General features: G+C 39.3%; 1 long non-coding RNA gene across 1 annotated transcript in view; it reads left to right on the top strand.

Annotated features, from left to right (window-relative positions):
• The window catches only part of LOC133443954 (uncharacterized), a 135,824-nt gene that overhangs the window by 68,612 nt on the left and 49,471 nt on the right, over positions 1-17,741 (top strand). The window contains exon 2 of the long non-coding RNA XR_009782700.1: positions 11,077-11,275. This is a non-coding gene — a long non-coding RNA (uncharacterized LOC133443954). The remainder of the gene's footprint in view (positions 1-11,076; positions 11,276-17,741) is intronic.

The following is a 17,741-nucleotide window of genomic DNA, read 5'->3' as shown; positions in this document are numbered from 1 at the left end:
CGCTCATCAGAGTCAGCCTGATGAATTTCATCTTGCACAAATATATCCGCTTCTGAAATCCATTTTCTGCCAGTTCCCCACCACCTTGAACATTTGCTTTAACGCCAGTTTAGTGCAAAAGCTGTGTATATCTAAATAGTTCTGTCGCATTATACACACAGAGGGAATTCGACACAATCCTTTCAACGTGACAAATAGAAATTGACAGAACAAATTTAATCTCCTTTCTGCATTCAAAATAATCTCATCCATGGACAGATCTCACAAATGTGCAGTTTACCAGACCTATACAGCTCAAGGCGGCATGTGTCTTATGTTCTGTGAAAATGGGCTTGACGAAGTGAAGTCATTAAATGAAAAATATCTTTCTCTTTTTTTGGTTTTATTTATACTATTTCCTGATGTCTTGATTATACAGGACTGTCTCAGAAAATTAGAATATTGTGATAACGTTCTTTATTTTCTGTAATGCAATTAAAAAAACAAAAATGTCATACATTCTGGATTCATTGCAAATCAACTGAAATATTGCAAGCCTTTTATTATTTTAATATTGCTGATTATGGCTTACAGTTTAAGATTAAGATTCCCAGAATATTCTAATTTTTTGAGATAGGGTATTTGAGTTTTCTTAAGCTGTAAGCCATGATCAGCAATATTAAAATAATAAAAGGCTTGCAATATTTCAGTTGATTTGTAATGAATCCAGAATGTATGACATTTTTGTTTTTGTAATTGCATTACAGAAAATCACAATATTCTAATTTTCTGAGCCAGTCCTGTAAAAAGTGTAATGGCGGCTGCATAATAGATAAAACATATCTCTGTGTCATAGTCATTTAATTGGAAATGTGAAAAAATTAGAACAAATCTTTATGCAAGTTCTCTGTAAGAGCTACCTCGGCACTAAAAGAGAAATGGAGCAACATATCAATAAGATATGACTGGAATAACCACCTACCATATAACAAAAGTGATAAAAGGAACATATTCCTTGATAAGATTGACAGCTAGCACGTGTTTGTCTTTGCTATAGTCCTTTGTAATTTAAAGCAAGTACAATGGTACAACAAATTACAACACCACTCACAGACGAGTAAAATCTTCATTTCATCAAACCACTTCCTCTGCCCTGCCTTTTGTGACGAGTCTGTTGGGATTCTGCCCCTGTTGCCGGTGCTGCTCTCAGAGAGACCGACTGTGTTGCTGTGATCCATCGCTACCCTGCAGCCACTTTCGTGGACTTTTCTCGTTGTATCCTTGATCCACAGACGACACTTGTTCACCCCTCTATCTGGCAGCTTTGTAATGATTGTGTGTGTGTGTGTGTGTGTGTGTGTGGGGGGGGGGGGGGGGGGGGGGGGGGGGAAGCTGTGGTACTCAGTGCTTTGGTGCTTTGCAGGCCTGTAAAGGGACAACCTCCATTTCCTCTATAACGATGGATGAAGATTCTTTTTTTTTTTGGAGGGGGGGTGTTGTTCGTTCATCATCAATCACACACTTTATTTGGGGTTTACAGTATGATATATATATATATATATATATATATATATATATATATATATATATATATATATATATATATATATATATATATATATATATATATATATATATATATATATATATATATATATATATATATATATATATATATGTATATATCAGGGATAAAAGACTTCCAGAAATATCAGAAGTGGGGGGCTGCGGTGTTGGAGGTTGGAGGGTTGAGTGAGGGGAGGCCCCCTGTCCTGCACCGCTCCCCATTCCTGCCCCCAGCTCTTTAAGCAGATGCTGGAAAAAAAAAGAAAGAAGTCTCACCCTTATGACCCCGGGCCATTCTTCAGTTCCAGCACTGATAACAAAAGACAGATAAAGCCAAATGGGTGGCAGATTTAGTAAAGATTAGCGAGCAGGTTTGCGATTATTGACTGAGATTTTGGTGTGTGTGTGTGTGTGTGTGTGTGTGTATGTGTGTGTGTGTGTGTGTGTGTGTGCATGTTCCTTACAAATGTGTTACGGTTTGAAAGGGAAATAAACAGGCTTTCCAACAATATAATATGTAATACCAAGAAGCATTGTTAGAAGAAAGAAAAAAATCCACCAAACACAAGTGTCTTTACTTTTTGTGCTCTGTTTATTTGGTGGCAGCATTGCCAATGCAGAAAAGAATTTACTTCATTTTAGGACTTTAAGAGTAGCAGTGGCTTTCCCACTCAGAATCATATTAAATAACTTACCCTGAATAAAACTGAGAAAGGAAACCTTTGAGTACCAGACAATTTAGTATTTTCTGTTATTGATTGATTGCATTTACTCTGTATTCAATTTAAGCAGGCTTTGAAATATAATATATAATATAAAATGATGTGGTGAAAGTGTAGATTATAAAAACAGAGATTCAGCAGATGCTTCAAACCACACAACTTGTGTGTTTGTGTGGATTCCAATATATGCCAATATATGCCAGTATACTGAACAGACTCGTGCGTGCGTGCGTGCGTGCGTGCGTGCGTGCGTGCGTGTACGTGTGTGTTAAGGTTTTACAGTGTTTGGTGGTCTTTAGATACAGTGCTTATATTCTCATTCTAAGTTCCCAGGGATGATGAACTTTATAAGTTCATGAACTCGAAACAAACTCCCTTATCGTCCCCTTTGAATAAAGTCAATCCAAAGTTTGCTCATGTGTGTCTGTATAACGAATATTATGGTATTGTGTCACAAGGAAGCAAATGTCATTAACAAATCTTGCATTTATCAAGAAGTCACTGTTAAAGCAGGACATTGTAAGCAGTTATATGAGTGTTTTGAAAACATTTTGATTAGATCAAAGAACCAGAAACCCCTGGCTTGGAATAACCAGTGATAAAAATCAGTCGGGTTCATTTGCATGTTATTTAACTAATCATAAACATCTTATCGAGGGCTATAAATGATTCCCATCTAGAGTAAAGCAACTAAACACAGTGCAACATAATTGTCCCACTTTTTACACTGGCCTTTGTTTGAAGTACCTACAAGAAAACGGGGCCATTAGGCCCGGACCACCAGGGACACAATCAAGTAGATGACATTCTGTGTCCCGGGTAAACACGGCTGAAGTAGCTCAGTACACAAAGAACAGTTATCATGCTGTGAAACTACTAGATGTATTCACTTTAATTTTCATTAATGTGATTAAAGAAAACATTTAATTCATTTTTAGGGATGCTAACTGTGCTTGTGGGTGATTTATTCACTCTGCTGCATGAAATTCCAAATGAATTATGTATTTCCTTTCCCAAATCGAAACAGTTTTTGTTCCCTACTCAGAGTGAATCAAGCTAAATATAAAGAAATGTAAAAATATGAAAATGTGAAGTAGTAGTAGTAGGAAAAAAGGAAACCTGGTTTGGTTATCCTTGCAGGAATTTGTGTGTGATACGTCTGAGAAGATTTTCCAACTGCAGACCTCGGAGGGAAGCCTCCAGAGGTCTTATTTGAATCACAAATGCCTTTTGGTTTTCACTTGTTCACAGGTTTTGGTCAGTTGAGGAATTCTGAAACCCATTAAAGCCTGGTGACAATGACTTTCACCCCCAGGGCCACCGCAAGGGTCCGCCCCACTCCTGACCTCCCTCGTCATTTCTGCACAGGCCCAACGTCTGCGTTCATGTTCCACAGTTCTGATTGGTTCATGAAAGCACAAAAAAAACTCTAGGGTCAATCTCTTTTCCCTCTTTTGCTCCTTTCCTGCTTTCTGCCTTGTTCTTGCTTAAGTTGGGGCTTATCAAAGACAATCCAGCTCTGTCATGAGGCCAAATCATCTTGACACCCATTTAGCATGCTTATTTGAGAACAGTTATGAATATTCAAGATGCTGCCAGGGACAAGTGGGAGGCAGAAGAGAAGGATAGCAGTGGTAGATAATGGAAAGTGCGAGTCCAGGGTAGTACAGGAAGCACACACACACACACACACACACACACACACACACACACACACACACACACACACACACACACACACACACACACACACACACACACACACATATGTATATGGCTGCATTAATAACGCATTTACGCAAATTCTGTTTAATGGCAAATTCTATATATAATGTGTATATAAGGGGAAAAAAAGAAGAAGAATTCTGGCTAAAACTGTATATCCTGTTTTTAAAAATTATAACAGTGATGTCTGGGCTACATGAAAGAAAATGAATATGGCCACTGTTGAGTGGGATCACCAAGGGTTCACAAAGATGAGTTTGTAAAGAAGGGATGCTATTGTAGTGAACATAGAATTAACATTGATCTCCCTCAGCACTACACAAATCTAAGGCCCTATGTACTGATGGAGGAAACCTTGTAAACCTGATCTCAGACCTGATGAATTGGGTTAAGGAAAATTAGATATTGAGAACAGGATTACCTCCGCAGATTATAGATACCCCCTTTTTTTTTCTTTTTTCTTGTTTTGTACAGCTGAATGCTTGACATGTCATGACAGGAAATGTAGATTAGTAGTGGCTTCCTGTAAAGCTATTTTTAATGTAAGAAGTTACATATGTGCTTTTGACTTTTTTATTGGTCCAAACATCTTCATATAGCTCCTTCAAAAGTATGGGAAATGGTGAAATTTAGAAACAATATGTCTTTGGCATTCTACAGTTACTTTACACTCATATAGCTGAAATATTTGGTCTTTTAAGCATACTCTTAAATCAGCAACTTGTGCTTTTTATTATTTTACCTTCTTTTCTCATAATTTTATTTAATTTGATTTGTTATTTACTGTCTAATTATGTCTTGCCACTGTTAATGTCGATGTAAAGCACTTTGAATTACCTTGTGTTGAATTGTGCTATATAAATAAACTTGCCTTGCCTTTATAGGTTGAAAATAGGTTATTTCAATGAACCACTAATTTTTCAACAACTTGATGCCACACAACCTGAGCAGAAGCTGAATACATTTGCTGATAGTCAAAGGTCAGTATCTATAACTGATTATATGCAGTAGGCTGTAGTTATGCTAGGTGTTGAATTATATTTTTCCTCTACATGGTACTAATTTCTTGTTGTCTATTGGTGACATTATGATGGAAAAAAAAAATGCTTCAGCGCTGCTTTTGAATGAACAGCTTCATATGTCCTTGATCCTCATGTTGTTGACAACCGTTTGGTCATGAATGTGTTGGACGATGTGAGAACATGAGAACTGAGCCAGGAAAGAACGTGTTTGTCAGAATGAGCCTGCCTGTCTCTTTGACGTCAATGTCAAAAACCTTTAGGACCATCTACACACTAAGACGAGTGGTCACTTAACCTGAAGAATGTGATGCTGTTCCAAGCATCAAGGTTTTTGGCTTTTTAAGACAATAAAGAGTTATATAGGATGTTGAAATGTCTTTAAAATGTGGATGTTTGTGGATGTGGATGCTTTTATATAGCAGTTTTTTAAATATTTTTTTGCTTTATATTGATTCAATTATATTTTCCAGAAATATTAGTCTAATGTCCTAGTTTTGAATTTTGTTCATGCTCTCCTTCAGCTATTTTCTTATGATTGAAAGCTTGATTTACGAATAGACATGTCTGACACATTTTTTTATGTTTGCTTGTAACCAAATTACTTATAAGTTTCTGTTACATAAAATATATGGGATAAAGATGTCGTCTCTCCAATTTAATTCTCATTGAAATGATGAAGGATTTAAGAAATACTGCAGGTCTTTATAGCTCTGTAAAACTTAGGGCCTGTAGCATCGACTTAAAAATATCGTCAACACCATAATTTGTCTCTCGTGGACGGGACAATAATAAACATTTGATTTTTTTCTGGTCATAACTCTGTTTACCTTTTTTTTTTAATCGGTTAGCAGAAGCGAAAGTGCCACCGGAAAATGATTGCTACCGAAAACTGTTTTTTTTTTTTTATTCCATTCGCCATACAAAGGTTCCTTTCGTGATTAAGCTTTTTCTATGTTAATAAAAATATGTTATTTAGTGTGAAACAGTGCCCTGTTTTATCCAAATATGTTTTTTTTAACATGTTATTTTGAACACATTTGGATAATATGCAGTGCCCAGTGTTTTGCATTGCACTGCATTTATTTAGTCTTTTGTAATTTTGTACAGGCGAGATTTTTTGTTGGACTGTAAGAGTAAACAGGCGGCCTTTTTATTTTTGTATAATTTTATTCTATATTTTTTATTTTGCGTGCAAAACTGTTGTTTAATAAAATTATATTATTAAGGTTTTTTATACCTTATTTAATACATTATGGTTTTTATTAATCGAACAACAGAAAAATAATCGTTAGAATAATCCTCCAATTACTCGTTAGATTAGTTGACTAATCGATAAAATAATTGCCCGATTAAACGTTTTAAATATAATAGTTTACGCTCAGCCCTATTAAATCTATATCTGGAACCTTCTGCATTAGAATGCCTTAAATCTAATCGGACAAATTCACCTAAATATACACAAATTGTTCATCTAACAATTTGTCAAATTCTTCAACATAATTCAGCCAATCGAACCTTTGTCTGCCTTCTGATTGCTCCCTGACTGACCAATGAGAAAAATCATTCTCCGTTGCCACATCCGGGTCAGAATATCCGGTTGGACAAAACAGCCGTCTCTCTCGTTCACATCAATGGGAAACCGTAGTGTTTACTTGCCTTGTATCAAAATTTAAATCACTGGATTATTTTTTTTAAACTTTGTATTTGTAAAAGGAACACTTCGGAGCACACTGCACACTGTAGCGAGGTTGCAGCGTATTTTTATCCCCAAACTGGCAGAAATCCGATTCCGTACTTCCTAACAAAATCTGCTCGGCAGCAGGCTACAACCCATAGCTACAAGCGCGAAAGGGTTTATTTATTTCTCTTAAAATGGTTAGCGGTGTAAACTTGTAAAAGTGACACCCGCTACCCAGAGAGAATCACAGGAATAAATTTTATCCCCAAACCAACAGTAATTACGAAAATGTCTGCTTTGGATAAAGCTATGCTATTAGCTAAACTAATCAAAAAATTTAGTTTTTGCCGAAAAGTTTAGTTTTTTAATCTCACTGCATGGTACTCAAATCGTTCCTTTTTACATATATCTTGTTGCTGTTGATTTTTTGATGACAGTTTAGTCCGAAATAGCAACTTTGTTTAATAGCAGGCTGGTGTGAAAATACAGCATTCATTGTGCTGTTCACATTTGCAGGATTCTGTGACATATACAGACCCATCACAGAGTGGCATTTCATTAATTTCCCTTCGAAAATCAAATAAATATTTTGGATTGAATTGATTATTCAGCCTCACTGCCTTGAACTCCATCCAGCCTCACGTCACCCTGCATTTTCCTCACCTCGGAAATGAATCGCACAAAGCTGTGTGACGATTCCAAAAGAGACATGCCCTTCTGATGAGGCAGGTGGAGTGGAGCGGCTGACTCCCTCTCTTAAACGGGGCTGTCATGAACCGAGCTGTAAAAGCATGGTTGAAAAGGGAACTGTTGGACCGAATTTCTGTGGTATTTTGACATTTCATTAAGACCTCAGGAAATTGTGTCAACCTGTTTTTAAAAAGGAGAATATGACCTTTTTCAAGAGACATAATTGCTAAATGCACTCAATGTCCCACCAATGTAGATGAGAATACCTTCAAATTAAAACTGGATCATTAAACCTGATTATATATATAAAAAAAAAGGGTAATGTGAAACATTGCTGCACTGAAAATATGTAATGTGAGAAATGCAGCAGTGAATTTTGCATTATTTCCTTTTCCCTGTTATTATTTTTTTCAGAGGAGCAGGGTTAATCAGCTCATGTACACACACATATACACTTAGATCGCTAAAACACATGTTGAACAAGCAGTACATAAACTTACAGTAGTGCATTTTCAGCTATCTTTCCTGGGGTGGTTCCATCTAATGTTATACAGGTCATAACTTTTAAAGCTTTCTCTGCTTACCAAACCTACAGAGCCATGTGTGAATTATTGGTCTTTGCGCGTTGTGTGTTTGTGTCAGTATCTTTCCACAATCTAACCCTCTGTGTATCACTGAGATGAGCTGAGCCACCAAAGAGTGCTTGTACAGTAACATGTTTCAAAGAAAATGCTTATTTGTCAAGATGTTTGTGTCCAACTGGGGGTTTATTTTTAACTTTAAAATGTTTGATCATGTCCAGTCAGGAGTCAAGATTGTTGGTCTTTTTGAGTTATTAATAGTTTGTCCCAAACTGTCAAGCATGAGATGGAGATAGTAACAGTGCACTGGGTTACAACAGAAAAAAAAGATGATAAAAATAGACTGTATAAAAGCATTTCCACATACAGTCGTGCAGAAAAGACTGCACAGTCTCTTTTGGCTTTACTTGGTTTTACTTTACATGTAAGAGCATAATAATAAATCCCTCTTGTCCTTCTCAAGTCTTAAAATTAGTTAAATGCAACCTCAGATTAACAACAACAGAAAAAAATGACTCCATATTGTTACTTATTTTACAAAAAGTATGCCAAACTGTAGCTACTCTCCTCCTGCCCGCTTAAAAGGAAAAGTGTCTGCCCAGTGCTATTAGTCAAATGCAATTGTTTAACTGATCGTCGTCTGATGTGACCATGTCATTTAAAGCAGATGTTTTGCTGCGCTGGAGCATTCAGGTGTGTTTCAACACAATGCCAAGATGGATACACATCAGCATTGCTCTTAGGGAAGTAGATGTTGCTGCCCATGAGTCTTGGAAAGGTTTGAGGCCATCTCGAAACAAACTGGAACCTGAATGCAATTGTTCATGGCAGTGCAATTAGGAAACAATGCCAGAAATACGGCCTGTTTGGAAGAGTTGCAAGAGAGAGAAGACATGGCAGCGGGCTTATGTAGCATCTCAACAAACCTCAGCACGTCTGGAGCCAGATTCCTTTCACAAGCACAAAATAACTGAAGATGTTTGGCCATAATGTACGGTTTGATGAAAACCAAACACATAATATTAGCAAAAACACTTAATGCCAAAACATGGTGGAGGAGGAAGATGATCTGAAGCTTGTCTTGGACCTGCAGGACCTGGACGAGGTTGCGGTCTTTGAGTTGATCTTGATCTTCTCCGTGCACCAAAGTACTCTAGTCCAGAAGTCAAATACGATGCCATCTGTCTGACAGCTAAAGCCTGTCTGAAATTTGCTCACGCAGCAGGAACAATGATCAGAAGCACACAGCAAGAATACCAGAGAATGGGTGAAAAAGAAAAGAACCAATGTGTTGCAATGGGCCCAGTCAAAGTCCAGACCTCAACCTGACTAAAATGCTGTGGCAGGACATGAACAATAAATCCAAATGAGCTGAAGCAATGTTTTAAAGAAGTGTGGGCTGAAATTCCTCCACAATGATGTTGAGAGACTGACAAAGACATACAGAAAGCAATTGCTTCAAGTTACTGCAGCTGACGGTTGTTCAACATACTATTGAATCATGGGTTATTTTCTTGATTTCTCACACTCTGCTGTTGCACTTTGCCTTAGTTTTTTGTGAAATAAATAAAAAGCACACTCTAATATACTGTACACATGTTGTTGTTCATCTAATGTTAGACCTCATGAGGACGAGATGATTTTAGTTATTATGTACTGATATGTTAATCCTTTGTAATAAAAGGGGTATGTATTTTCTTTTTGACACGACCGCTGGCTGAAATCGATTCTTTGTATATAGTTGTCATCACACTAAGACATCACTTTGCACCATCTGTTGATTATAATGGAAGTCTTTGAGTCTTTTCTCTTTGATACATCAGTTGAAGTCCTGTTTGCATCAGAAGAACTCTCTAAACGCTGCAATTTCTGACTGACATGGGTGGGGTGTCTAAAAATGTTTTGGACCATCTGTGTCACAGGCCATATCTTTTATTGTTCTGCACTGCAGACACGGCTCGCTCTTACCCTGCCACTTTGCCACCAAGGAACCGGGTCTTTCCTGCTAATGGTGTCAGAGTTGATTCGTTTTTCTCAAGAAATTTGGCCCATTTCATATGAAAAACATGTGGCTCCAGCAGAACCCGCTCAGTTTTCTATTTATAGCAGAGTGATAAAGATATTCAGTGATGATGCCGGTCCTTGGTGAAATGAAAGCAACTGCAGTCCGTTTGAGGAAGTAGAAACTTTTTCACTCCCGGTTCACAGTTTCATCAGCACACAAGTTGGTTCTAAAAGAGATGATGCTGAATGTGAGGGATTGTGGTAGGTGAGCACAAGTCTGTAATGAGAGGGGAGGTGGAGGAGGATTTTTGGAGCGACCACATAATCAGAAGATCCGTGGATGAGTCATACCACAGACGTTGTCAGTTAGATTTAGGTTTCCTGCAAATACACATCTGTTTCATTGTATGGATTCTGGTATCAGCGTTTGACAACAGGGCTGATTATTGATGGTTTTCAATTTTCATAAATAGCCTTTTATCAGACTTGTATCGCCATTGTTTCTAAGCTTATAAATTATAATATAGATAAGATTTAGTAGTGTGAATAAGGATGCACTCGGTAACCCTACACAAGCTGTATCTCGACAGACCGATACTGTGTCTTGCAGCCAGATGAAAGCTGCCCATCTTGTCAGCTTGCTAGCAAGGGCAGTGAGGTACATAATAATTGTCAGCTTGACTGTGCCTTTGCCAGTGCCAGGGTGGGCTTGGGTTGTGAGTTCTGGCTGACAGGATCACTGTGGGTATCAGGAGTCCATAAGGTCCGGAGAAAATAGAAGTTGCATCACGCTCGGGCTGTTGCCAAGGGAGTATTAACACAGATACATGTTTTGTTATAATATTGGGATTTATAACTTTCTTTACACCGCAGTACATCTTTTCATATGCTAAAGTAATCGTGTTTATGACAAGTTTTTTGGCTTGTCACAGCAAGTTCTCTGCGGAGTTTGCATGTTCTCATTATGCCTGTGATTTTTTTGCCGGTATCTTAGCTTCCTCCGGCGCTCCAGAAACATGCGTGTTAAATGTTCTGTGATGAATGAACATTGTAGCTGCTTGATTCCCCAATTCCCCTAATTGTGATACAGTATCTGTTGCTTTTTTCAGATCCGGATCTTGAAACCCTGAAACCATCTCATATAAAAATAATCCATTTTCCATCCAAGACATGAGAAATGATGTGATGAACAGAAAGCAAGCACCATCTGAAAGCCTGCAATGGCCCTTAATAAGAAACTTTGGAGCATCTAGTGGCATCATGGACATAGCTGAAGATCCGACCTCAACTGCGAGCAAACCATTCAATGTAAGTGAAATATGTACTGCATATAAATGTATACTGTCTATATTCCAGAAACAGTAAAAACTAAATGTTTTACTGGTGGTCATGAGTGTTGTGCAGAGGAGTAAAATCTGTCTGAGATCCATCATTAAGCTTCCACTCCACTAGGTCTTTCTTTGGTGGCCACTGAAATTGGAAATAGTGGCCACCTGTACTTGGGAATGGGGAGTTAAACACATTAACCAATTGTTAGCTCATTCCTGTAGTAAGTACTTTTTGACTTTGTTTTTTTTAAAGGTTTTTGATAGTATTATGGTGATGATTATTTTTATACATCACATCTGCTACAGCAGAAGACAGAATATCGCACATCTGCAATAGATAGAATCTCTGTTTGTTTGCCTTTAAAACCAATCTCCTACCATTGTCAATCAGCACTGATCATAAAAAAGGAATCCAAATAGCCCCCTCTGGACATGACAAATGAAATCCAGTTGTCCAAAGGAAAAGGTCCAGCCATGGAAAACACTGCACTGTACGTCAAAACTTAGACACAGGAAGCAGAACTCGGCCCTTGTAGTTGGAACCGGTGCACTAAATACGGAGGGTAAGAACTTGGACGTTCAACAATGGACAGAATTATATGTTTTCATTTATTTAGCCTTAAATACACATTTATTGAAATTAAGATCAATATTTAACACGTCAACATTGAGTTTCATGTTTCACGGAGCTCACTTCCTGTCAATAACCCCAGGGTGAGACCACACAATGACGAACGCCACCCACATTAGCTCATAGTCAGCAGTCAGGCAAATAGGCAAGGTGACACAGGGGTCATTTGTTTCTGTCACAGACACAGAAATAACTCCTCCCGGGGTGGACAAAGCAGGCTTGCATTCATTGGCCTGCCGCCTGGGCGGGATGTGCTCTTGTTGTGATTACCTGCCCTCTGCAGAGGAAGGGGTTTCTCTGAGGACCTGCTGGAAAAATTCTGCTGTCTGCCAAGTGCCATGATTAGCACCCCAGCCTGTTCCTGGGTCAGCTTAGAGGGCAAAAGTGTCTAAACCAGCCGGGGGATTTCCACAGGCTGTACAGCCTGAGCTGTAATTATTACTGCTTACAGAAGAGCCCTAACTCTCAGAGCTCACATTCCACTTCAGAGGCTTGTTCAACATTACTGCATTCAGCATGCTGAGATTGAGCCCATACATTAACTTTACATAGGGCATGAAGTTTGAGTTGCTAATGGGTTCAATTTTTCATTCAGTCGTGTTTTTGATATGAGTGGATCAGGAGATAGGACGGTGGAAGCTTGTTCTTTCTTGCAATGTGATTTTAAAAGAAAAGAACGTGGTAAGTGTAGCTCTGAGAAATCCAATGATTTTATTGAAAAACTATATTGATTAATTGGCTTTAGGCATTGAAACAACCCCCCCCACCCCACCCCCCAAGGTCCAAGTCGTCCTCAAACAGAAACAGGCTGCATTACAAACTGGGGCTGCCAGAAAAAGCACAGCCAGTTAATGATTCGGAACCCTGGCTTATCTTCGCCATCTATGCAACAAAAGCCATAATTATCTGCAAAATAAACTTACTTCCTTGATTGTTAGACAAAATAATGCATTAAACCGTTCCAGATAAACCACTGTTTTGCAATTTGGGCTGCCGATGCTGAGACACACAATCATCGGACTACTCCAGGAAGTTCTCAGGTTGAATGTTCTTAGTAAAATATGAGCACCTTTTATAACCAATTATTTAAAGAAAAAAAACAACAATGTTTTGTTCTCTGTCAAAGTAACTAAAACAACATGCCCCAGATGTTTTCAGACTCCCAACAAATCAAGTTTTTTTTTGTGCATGTCAGCAATGTGTATCTCCCTTGGTCTTCTTTATGTAGGTCTAGACATTATTTTTTGCATTTTTTTTCTCCTTCTCCCCTTTTTTTTCTATTTATCTCCCAATCCTCCCACTCTTTCTGGCCATCCTCCACGAGGGCCAAGGAAGCCTGGCACTCGCCTGAAGGTCCCAGCCAGTCCTGGCAGCTGGGATTTGGGGGAGCTCCCTGCAGTTCTGCAGTGTGCTGGCAGCCCCCTTTCTCTTGCCCCCGCCACTCTTAATTCTGACTTTTTACTCCCCGGCCAGCCTACGAGTACAATACATAGAAGCCCTGCACAATGAACACACGCACACACACACACATACGCACACATATACCCTTGGACACACATACACACTTTTATAAACCTTTTGAAAGAGACAAGACCAACAGCGGAAAGAGAAGCAGACGCCTCTCAGATGCTGGACTTGGCTTCATGTGCCACTTGACACAGGCGGCTGCACACAAGATAACTGTTGTTTATTGTTTATGGAAGGACCCTCTGCCACACTCTGTGCTCTCTTCATCTGGAGACTCCTAAATAATCAGAGCCAAGAGCCAGGGGAGAGAAAAAAAAAGGAACCCTGTGAGTCTACTGTATGTGTGTTAGCGTGCATGTGCTGCAGCAGGAGAAGGCTTGCTTGTGCGTGTTTCCCTGGTGTGTATGTAGCTTTACTGTACAACCTCAGGTGCAAGGTTCCACGGTGAGTGTTTCTCACTTCGTGTCCAGCTGAGTGACTAGTACACAAGTACACCTCAGCAGCTGATTTCATGTTTCCAGTCAGATTTGATATTTTCCTCTTTTGGCCTTTTTGGCTTGTGGCCTTTTTCTTCACAGATTTGATATTGGTGCAGTTATTTCAAAGTCTAATTCTGAAACCCAGTTCCAGTAGTGGGAGTGTGAAAATGTTTTGGAAAAAAAAACCCAAAAAAATAAAGAAACATCTCCCCCCTCACTGTGGGTTTTGACCTTTTAATGGATGTTAATGATGGATAGTTCTGTCTTTTCTCTTCATAAAGAAGTCGTTTGGCATAAAGAGTGCTCTCTGCCCACACGGATGATGGCTGCTCTTCCACCAACTGGTCATACAATACCAGAAAAATGTTTGTCTCTGCCAGTTTCATAATAGTTTAAACGAATAGAAATAGACATTCTTTCCTAATGGTGCATGAAAGTAATAATTGACTGTTTGCTCAAATCATTTCAGAGCTGTTCCCCGATACCAACTGTACCTTTTTTTTTCTGCATGAAGTTTGGATTTTTTGTCCTCCATCAGTGCTTTACAGTTGGATGCACCTTCCTTGATCTTTCCTCAAAATGTGACACTGGTAGGAAAGAAGTTGCATCTGGACACTTTCCAAGCCTGATAGTGATGGAGCATGAATAGTAGGGCAGCCGCGGGGTCTATGAAAAGGTCCTGCTGACGACTTTACCGACAGGGTCGCAGCCCCTCCATGCTGCCCCGCAAAAGAGAGTGAGAGTAAACAGGCGTAATAGGGAGACGCTAAAAAGAGACTTGGACTGTGTTCTTGTAAATAATTGCATTCATTGTTCTCTGCCACTGTTGGTTATGGTCACAAGCTGTTTGGTAGGCCCCTGTCTGTCTGGTGCGCAACATGGGTCTGGTGTCAGCCCCTATGCCCCTTAAGGGAGCTGCTTGTGCCAGGGGTGAAGATGCCAGCTCCCTGACCCAGTGGCCCTGCATCTGATGTGCCCATGCCGGGAGTAAACAGTCCCTGAGCCAGCCCGGAGACTCGGGGCGTGCTGTGCGCATGCTGCTCAACTGTTAAATAAAGCTGGTTCAAAGAGCACATTCCTGCCCCGGCACAACAGCGGAATAGCAAGCTCTCTTGCTTGTAGTGTCAAAGCACCAGATTGTTTAATTTTATTGCTTTGCCTTTATCTCGGCTGACTCTGCTACAATCTGATTGGATGCAGCATGTTATTAGACACGGTGGTTTGCTGTGAGAACAGCAGATGGCCTATTTGGACCAGATTACCTGTGCGCCTTATCTTAAGTGTAGAATTTATTCAAAGTACTCCGATTTTTTTTTCTCCCCCTCCCTCCAAAACAGTCTTTGTTCACTTTGAGATTGGGAGGCGGTGCGATTTAGCTTATTTGAAAGGGAGCACCCACTTGTACTGTAAATACTGTAAACCTGTAAAAGCCAGATGGAAATGAAAACTTTGTCAACTCTACTTGATTCATATATTGTGCTGTGATTATAATAGATGCCATTTGGTCATGTAGGTCGGGGGAGGGGTTCAGCAGCAACATTTAAAGTGAGAAAGTAGAAGCTGGCACCATATTTTTCTTATTCAGCATTATGTGCATGAGCTAGTTTGCTTTTGATACTCCTTAGAGGGCCGGAGAGGCAGATGCTAAAAATGGATTGTAACATAAGAGGTGCTACAAAAAAAAACAAAAAAAAACATCAGGAAGTCCAGTCTTGAGGTCCGATTGTTCTCTCTGACTCTTACCCTCTGGATTGTTCCTCCTTTGCATAAGTTATGTGACAGCCAGAAATCTCATTGGATGATTGCTTTTTAAGTCTAATGTTAAACATCTAATAATAATTCCAAGTGTGGGAACCTACCTCTTCTCAGCACAACATCATCTGCAGCCTGTAATGGCAGAACCTCCATGACATCATAAGATGGGGGACTGCTTCAACAGTGCTGTGGACCTCCTCAGAAAATCAGTGGCTAAGTGGAACACACAAGCTGAGCTCGGCAATGAAAGGCAGATGCTCTAGGGCCGTTTCTTGCAGTCTAAATCGCCCTTTTCCTCTTTCATCCAGAAAGGTTTAGGAGTCTTTGAATAAGGGGCCTCCTCGCGAGGGGGAATCCTGACTTTACTGTATCGTATATGTCAGAAAGTAAATGCAGGCCTCGGTAACAAAGTGGAATTGGATCTAATCTATCCCAGGCCCCTTATGTTTGATGTGTACCCCCTTTAGTTCAGTACAGCTACCCATTTTTTGGAGTATGCAGGATGTTATGGTATTTTCCCATATAATAATCTGACGTAACGGTGCAGGAAAACAGTTCTCATATGTTGCTTGACATCATGAAAACTAAAGGTCATGCATTCAAAAAAACATCCTCATCTTGTCTTTGTTACTGTTTGTTTTTTTTTAGTTTAGTTTAGTTTTTTTATTTACTTCCTGTAAAACCAGTAACCTGGTTTGCATAATAGGTTTGTTACTTTAGCTTTCATATTGTATACATTATCTTGCTGAGTGCTTGCATCTGTGGTGCAGTCCTGCAGTGCATGGAAAATTGCGATTTCTAATCCAGCAGCCGAAATCTGATACAAAGCCTGGGCTTAATAGAGCCTTTATGTGACTTTGAGATTGTTGTGTTGCAGATACCATATCCTTTATACGTACGGCAGAAATCATTGTTGGTGGGGAATGTTTTAACAGGTTTGACTGAGGTCAATCATCCTGCTGAGCAGAGATCAAAGATAGAGGGGAACAAAAACTCATAAGCCTACAAGTAGTTAAACTGGAAGTACAAAAACATCCACCCACGCACATTCAGTTTCCCTGCTAGTGTGGGATGATCCTTAAAGATGTGACAATCTTTTACGTTGTTTGATCACAAGTTTGACGTCTGTCTGTCAGGGGTGAGAACAAAGAATGCAGTCGATACAAGGATTTGGTTTAGTCATTGCAATTTCCCAAAATAATGTGGGGGTGTGTGGTCGTGTTAAAAGACAACAACAGATATATTATTGTAGGGATATTATATTGTTCACAGCAAAACAGGCCATTTTATTTATTTTTTCTTGCCTCAGATATTTTAGAAAATCACTTGGATGTGTGAATTAAGCGATTCTGTTAAAACCCTGCTATTGCTCTGCTATGGCGATAACATCAGTAACAGATGAATAAAAAAACAGGTGCAAATAATTACAGGCAGACAAAGAATATGCAAACTGTAATTCCATTGAGTCCAAAATCTGTTAAATTTGTTGCAGAAATACTTTAAATGTATTCAGATCCAGATCTCCACACAGAATACAAACACAAGTAAGGAATTGATCTCATTTAATTATGTTCAGTTCCTGAGAGATTTCCTCCAAGAATCCAAGAATCACTTGTTTTATGATTTTTGCCTTCATGTCCCACCACAATGGATGAGAAATAAAACAGTCTATATGTGATTAAAGAGGTTTTACTCTAAGTACCTTTCCTGACACAACCTACCTCCATTTATCCAAGTTTAGGACCAGCATTGGCGGTGCAATTAAGACAATGTGGGATTCAGTGTCTTGTCTAAGTACATGTTAGCAAGTGATGGGGCTGAGGATCGATCTGTTGTTAACTGTCACTTTTAGCATTGATTATGCAGAGGTGGTGGAAATTACTTGATTTATTGAATTACGACAAGAATCCACTCATCAGCTCTGAAACAGGAGCGGGAAGTGCAGCAGACCCTCAGACCATCTCTGTCCCTGGTGCCTAGAAACATGACGAGAGCAGCTGGACCAAACATCAGAACCATTTACCCCCAAGCAGTAGAAAGACGATCCAAAGTTAAAAGGAAAAAAAAAATAGTTTGGACTACTTGAACTTGTGGTATGTCCAGACTTCTTTAGA

The sequence above is a fragment of the Cololabis saira genome, chromosome 5 (assembly GCF_033807715.1).
Source record: "Cololabis saira isolate AMF1-May2022 chromosome 5, fColSai1.1, whole genome shotgun sequence".
In the NCBI taxonomy this organism is placed as follows: Eukaryota; Metazoa; Chordata; class Actinopteri; order Beloniformes; family Belonidae; genus Cololabis; species Cololabis saira.
This window is presented reverse-complemented; position numbering and strand designations above follow the sequence as displayed.